The sequence below is a fragment of the Pogona vitticeps genome, chromosome 11 (genome assembly GCF_051106095.1).
Source record: "Pogona vitticeps strain Pit_001003342236 chromosome 11, PviZW2.1, whole genome shotgun sequence".
NCBI classification, from domain to species: domain Eukaryota; kingdom Metazoa; phylum Chordata; class Lepidosauria; order Squamata; family Agamidae; genus Pogona; species Pogona vitticeps.
Genome location: NC_135793.1, coordinates 5,640,931 through 5,647,895, shown reverse-complemented (window position 1 = coordinate 5,647,895; position 6,965 = coordinate 5,640,931). Strand labels below are relative to the sequence as shown.

Genomic DNA, 6,965 nt, shown 5'->3' with positions numbered 1-6,965 from the left:
TGGTGCAGCCAAATGACGCCGCCTTTTGTTTTGGAAATTGTTGGGCGTCCTTAAAGGAGGGAAGGAAGGAGGGAGGGAAGGAGAGAAGGAGGGAACTCGTAGGGAAAGGGAGAGATCGGGGAGGGAGAAAGAGCGAAAGGGGAGGAGATGGCAACCGGAGGCGATTCCCCACCCCCCACTCTTCTTGTCTGGGTTCTTTGGTCCGACGGCAAACTGAGAAGGAAATTCAACATCGTTGGAGGCGGGGGTGGGGCATGAGGGCTTTGGGTAAGCTAAGGTCGGACTGGACCAGCCCAGTGACGCTACGATCCTTTTACTATCCGAGGAAAACCTGGGGCACTCTTTGGATGGCAAGGGAGGCAGAATGGAAAGGGCGGCTCCAAAACTCGGCCCTGGAAGTCTCTCCCTCCGTCTCTATCACGTTCACGATTGAGCACTGTCTAGTATCAAAGCGTCTGTCGGCGTCATTGTTAAAGCCGCCGTCTATCACATTTATTGTCATGGAAAGATGTCACCTCTTATTGGTATCACTGGAAACCTCTGCCCGTTCATGTTGAGAAACGACTTTTTGCCATTAGCGTTCTTGACACAAAGCCTTATATACAGTAATCGTAATGAAAGCATCACCGTCTCCTAACAATAGTAATAATGGCATTTTTAGAAGACAGTGACAGTCTGTGCTGCGTATCAGGCAAACCCAAAAGAAATATAGAAGTCCCAAACGACCAGTGGTTTCAGAGGTAGGGGAAAGGCAGGTTTTTGAGCTTCAGAGAGTGAAAACATCTTCGCTGGGCTCCAGCTCATGGCGAAGGCTTCTGGGAGTTTTAGTCAAAGCACATCTGGGCACCAAGGTGGATAACCCAAGGGTGGGCAGTTGTAGACCTCCAGATGTTGGTGGTTGGCAGCTCCCAGCAGCCATAGGCAGCACAGACAATGTTAAAGGATGCTGGAAGTGGATGCTGGGAGTCTAGAACATCTGGAGGACCTCAAGGTGACCCTCCCAAAGTTGGACACCCTTAGTAAGGAGTGCCATCCATGGAGCTCAGTTGGACTCCCTTCCAAGGAAACACACCGGGTCTGAAATCCAGGAATAAGCCACAGCTTGAATCAGTGGCGATTTGGTGAGTCTACTTCTTAGTAAATTCCATTTCGTCAACAGGCCTACTCTATCTGGGGCCTACTACTGCATTTCAGCCACACTCGTACCCTGTCTGTTTTGTCCAAGGATGCAAATGATGAAAATTACCATCAAACCCATCATCATAATCTTCTAGAGCTTATCAATAATTTTATTAGAGTCCTGATACAGTGTTAAGCATGCCTGCCCAATGGGAAAGTATGTAGAGGACCCTAACCTTAGAGCACAAGTCTATACAGACTCTGGAACTCCCTCCCACTGGAAACCAGGGCTGGCCCTTGCTTTGCTCTCCTTCTGCAAACAATAACTTTCTCTTCAGGAAGGTTTTTCCTGAGTGACAGGTTGTCTACACGACAATAAATGGGGTGGCTTATAAGTTGTTGCTTCTAAATCTGTTTTTTTTCCCCCTGTAATGCTTTAACCTAACCTTTTAATACACTATTATTATTTCTTCTTCAATATTGGGATAGTTTACTGTTTTAGTATTTAATGTCGTGTTTTTAATGGACCCTTTTAAAGGAGAAAGGTGGGGTAAAAATATTTTAAAGAAATAACATTTCTACTCAGAAGTAAGCCCCAATACATTCAATGGAACTGAACCCCTAGTAAGGATTTTAGACTCTAATGAGCCTCCTAATCAGCCTTACAATCTCTCTCTTGCGCAAACGTATAAAATATACAAAGCATATACATTACATATATTAAATAATAATTGAATATGCTATTTGGGCTGCGATTCCACCTCTGCTTACCTGGAAGCACCTGGGGGTGGAAAATGGTGCTTTACCCCACGTCTCCCTTCCTCCTACATGAAAAACGGCTGTCCATTTACGTAGCTTTCCTTAATGAAAGTGCAGGGTAGCTCAGCATTCTGGCTTCTGGAGAAGGAACCGAATACTAAGCACTTCAATTTTCCTTGATGAAAATGTCTTTTCATACAATTAACAGCAAGTTAATTGCATACAATTAACAGCAAGTTCTGCCTTAAGTAATCCACAGAAGCGTCCAAACCGAACGGAAGGGTGAATTCAGCTCTATTTATCTATTTATAAGATAATCTTGGGTTTCTGCTATTATTATTCCATTTTCCATACCACCCTCTTCCACATATAGAGGGATTCCCCATATCTGCCGTCATCAGCAGAGCTCTGACCAATGAGAATTTATTTATTATACTAAATCGTGAGGTTTTCCACCCCCCCACCGCTGTCGTCCTACAGCACGCACAAACCGGTCTATGCCAGGTTTTTTATAGAGCAGTTTAACGTCCATTTCAGTCGAGAAGGGCGCGATCCTAATGAGGTTTAACTCCTCTTGAGTTTAGTCCGGTTCATTCCCAGGTTTTTAAAAAAAGGCATAGGATTCCGGGAGCACGATTGAACTCAATGGGACGTCCTTTCGCGTAAAGCTGTACGGATCTCGTCGGTTTGGCCGCGCAGGGTTGAACCAGAAAATCCTGCAATAAAATAATAAATAAAATATTGGTAAGAGGGAAAAGAAATCCAACCGATATTTGAGGCAGTTGGTTGACAGTGGCAACAACAGAGAGGAGGAACCAAAATTAAAACCGAAACAAATGCACGGAGATTTAATCTTATACACTGTAACAATAACAAGAAAACTTTGCTCCCAAAAGTTTAAAAATTGGTAAATTTGAGTAGCTGGAGGTGAGCTCGCTTTGATGAGAGCCAGCGTTTCATCAGAGAGTTGTCTTTATTTTATTTTTTTAAAAAATTAATCTGTTTTTCATTTATAGCAGCCCAGACGCAGCTGGCTCACACACGCACGCCCAGTTCCAAGTTACTTTACGTTTGGTGAGTAATAGCTAGACGTGTGAAATGACTCCATTACAAAGAAGCATAGACTTCCCGGAGATAGGGAGGCTTTGATCTATGGCGTCTCATCTCCCCGGACCAAATCGCCCCTCCATTAGGAAGCAGGCTTAGCGTTCAGTTTCCAGCCGGGGTGAAAAGGTAAGAGATCTGAGCACCCAGATTCTCTCCAGAGGGAACAATAAACTTTCTAGCCATTGACAAGTGCGCCTGTCAATTTCAAGGCGGAGGCATGTCAATTTCAGCGTCAAGTGCGACAAGACAGCTTTCTATTCCTGGCTTTCGAAGAAAAGGAAAAGAAAATTTCTTTCTGCTTTTCAGCAAGGTGGAAAATCTCCTTTCAAGGGGACCTGGCAGGAAAATTTCACCCAAGGGTGGAAGAGAGAGGAGCGGCTGATTAACTATTTGTTGATTAAATAGTGGCTGGTTCAATCTGCGCCAAGAGGCGGAACCCTTTTCCATACCTTACCCAAAATATCAACCGAGGTCGCTTGTCCATCGAAAGAAATGTCCTTTGTACCTAAGCTGAGCCTACCTCAGGAGCAGGTTATTATGGGATAGCAGGGAGGGGAAAGGGGTGGGAGAGACTTTTCCAGCTGGGAAAGGTTGGGTGTCTCCCCTGCGTGATCCCAGCAAAGCCGGAAGGGTAAGCAAAACATGATTTTGGTCCCTGTGGATCGCAGAAAAAGGAGGTGTGGTAGGGACGGAGAGAAGAGCTGAACATCTAGCAGGGAAGGAGCGGGGAGAAAATGCTGCGCCGATCTTGCGCAAAATGCAGACACATCTAAGTGAGTGAAAATATTAGGAAAAGGCCGTGTGGTCTCCAAAATAGTATAAAGGCAAGAGCAGGTCAACCTTTTATAATTTAAGTGTTTTTCAAAGTATACGTTATTGTATTTTTAGTTCTTGCTAAAACTCTGAGCCGCCTCGAGTTCCGTTGTTGGGAGAAAGGCAGCCAATAAATAAGACAATACCTAAGTCACTTCTGATTTATGGTTTACGGTTTCCCAGATAGAGATTACTAAGAAGTGGTTTCCCTTTCTCTTCTTCTGGGGATGTTCTGGGTCGGCGCAGCTTGCCCAAGGCTCCACAGGCTGGCTCTTCTCCCACTGGGGAATCGAACTACCAACCTCTGGCTCCACAACAGGAGACGTAAACGACTGAGATATCCAGCCAGCTGATCCGTTTTTTCAGACCCCCGAAAAAATCAAGCCAACAGCTAGCTTTCTATGGTAATTCATCCTCTTCAGGCTGTGCCCCAAGGTCTTATCGATAGTTCAGGGAGTATGTCGTTGAAGGAGGTGAAATTCCAACCAGACGTTTCCCCGTCTCACCGAGTATAACTAAACCGGAGGCTGTTCCGCTAAGGCTTCGTCACAGATGATCAGACAGCCCATGAGCCCAATCCGCTCTTAGTCCCGACTAGCGCAAACGCATGGAGAGGAAGGGTACTGTATTTATGGTCCCTTATCACTAACAAGTCCCAACGGGTCTAACTCTAATTTAGGACTGACGGGGCGTTTCGCCCTAAGCAATTTCCAAGACAAATAACAGATGCCCGGGATCCACTGACCCTCCTGCAAGGTAGCCCCCTCCCCCGGCTTAGAAACCCTGGTGTGTGGAGTCCATAGGCCAGAGAAAGGCACTTGGCACATGCTCAGAGGCACTCCTTTCTTATCCCTTCCCATCATGTCTATGGCACTGAAAATAACCGTTTCTCGGACTCACGTGTGAGAGGAAAAGCGGATTGGTGAGGATCGGGCAGACGGTGAGACCCCCGCGCCTTTTAGCCCTCTTTAAAGACTGGATTTAATTTGAATGGAAATTCTGGACGCAAACAGAAACCGGAATTCGTTGTGTGTGTTTTTTTCCAGTGGCCCAAATTTCTTACCTGGATCCAGTGTTGCCTGTCATGAATTGCTTTCTTCTTAAAGCCTCTGGGGCTGAACAAGAAAGACGCATTCGGTTCCAAACGTGATTCCGGAGAAAAAGATTTCGAATCGGAAGCGGTTCCTTCGGAGGATCTGAAGCCGGTTCAAAGAGATGAATTCCACCGCCGAGCCTTCGAATATCTCGGAATCATTATATTTTCCTTTGAGAGAAGGCTGAGATACCCAGAGCGGGACAATTTATAGAATCAGAGTGAGAAACAGCGCGCCCGTCATGAGGTTTTACAGGATTTGGAACGTTGCAGTGTAACGTTCTGGGATAGAACGTTGGGATTAAAAGGAACGGTTCCGGAATGGAACGTTGAGATTAAAAAACTCTTTGCTGAACCTTGTAATGGAACGTTGGGATTAAAACGCAGGTGGAACGTCTCTTTTCTATAAATTGAAAGAGACATTTAACTCACACACCCACCCCAAATTCAGAAAAAGACGCTGTCTTTCAGAAAAAGCGTTTTCCCCCATCTCTAGTTTTTTTCTTGGTGCCTTCCCTGTCCAGTTTCCTACCAGAACAAGCATCATCATCTATCAAACGATCAGAGGTGGATTCTAGCAGCCTGAGATTAGCCAATTAATTAATTAATTAATTAAGATTGGACCCTTTTGTAACGGAGCACTATTTCTTTTTAATTTTTTGGTAAAACCCTAAACTCGATCAAGCAAGTAAATAAATAGAGCCACAACCCGTTTTGACATTCTCAGTTATAAATACTAGTGGTGGCATTTGTTACATAAATGGGGGAAATAAATTAATTTCCAATTCTGAAATTATGGAAACACATATATATGTATTTAGGAACTTCAGTTTGTTTTAAAGAACTGCATATTTTCTGCTTCTATTTATAGAGATGATTCACTGTGGTTGTTACAACGCTTTTATATGTCCCCGCTTTTGAACAAACAATAACGGAGAGGAAAGAATACAAAAGGGTAAGAAATATGCATATAAAAATTGACTATTGGCCCAATAGACTTACAACGCACCCAGATCTTTTAAAACACCATACTGTACTTCAAGCTTACCTTTTAAAAACAAGCTTTGAACAAGGTGAAATTTAAGATGTTTGACGTTGTCATCCAATTTCAAACACATACACATTTTCATTGCTAGCCAATTTTTAAAATCCGTAACAGTCATAACTTGTAAATACAGATTTCTCTGTATTTGGCTTCAAACTTTTAAAATGTCAACATCCAGCATCAATCGGAGAGATATTCAAGTTCCCCTTCCCACCTTCGTTATTCTAAATATTATCTTTGGGTAGAAAAACCCACTGCATAGCATAGAATGCCAGGCATATTCTGTTGCTGTAAGTTGCTAGTCCTTATGGGTTGGAAAATACTGAGTGGAAGTTATTGCATGCACATTTATTTGTCTCCAGGAGGGATTTCATGCAGGAGTTATCCATCTTAAATGCAGAGGACGTCTGTTCCAGATTACAGAGTAACTGAGGAGAAAACACAGACCCCAAGATGTCTGCAGATGAAACAGAAAGTTATGGTTTAGGTCTCTCTGGTGGGAGAGCTAGAGGTTGAGAGTTTGATTCCCCGCTGTGCCTCCTTAAGAAAGGCTCAACTCCATAGAGTTTCTTCCAGCTACACAGTTCTGTGATGATGATGATTCGATTCAATCTGCCTGATAGGATTCTAGCACCTCTCTCCCTAAGCCATAAAACAATACTCACCTTTCAAGGTTTTCACAAGGCATTGCCTGTTTAGTTTAATTTGTTAAAATCATCATCATCATAAGACTAGAGACTTGATTTTGGAAAATGTGAAAAGCTGAGATTCTCAGCCTGCAAAGTATTATGCCCTCGGTCATCATTCCACCAGATTTTGTGGGACACGCTCACAGATAAAAATCGCTCTTCCATACATTTTTTTGTTCTATTGTTTCTAACTGCAATTTCAACCACCACCACTTAGCTTTAAAAAAAAATTTAGGGTATGCGATCATCGTTTTGGCGATGAGAGAGTGTTACAACTTAGGGATGAAATGTGGTTTTTTAAAGAGTGTGTACACCTCTGTCTTTGTTCTCTTATCAATTC

General features: G+C 43.6%; 1 long non-coding RNA gene across 1 annotated transcript; it reads right to left on the bottom strand.

Moving 5' to 3' along the window:
- Nucleotides 1-2,161: 2,161 nt before the first annotated feature.
- LOC144584510 (uncharacterized) lies at nucleotides 2,162-5,075 on the bottom strand. The gene is made up of 2 exons (XR_013538810.1): nucleotides 4,862-5,075; nucleotides 2,162-2,594 (listed from the first exon to the last, which is right to left on the bottom strand). It is a non-coding gene; the product is annotated as an uncharacterized LOC144584510 (long non-coding RNA).
- Between the last annotated feature and the right edge of the window lie 1,890 nt (nucleotides 5,076-6,965).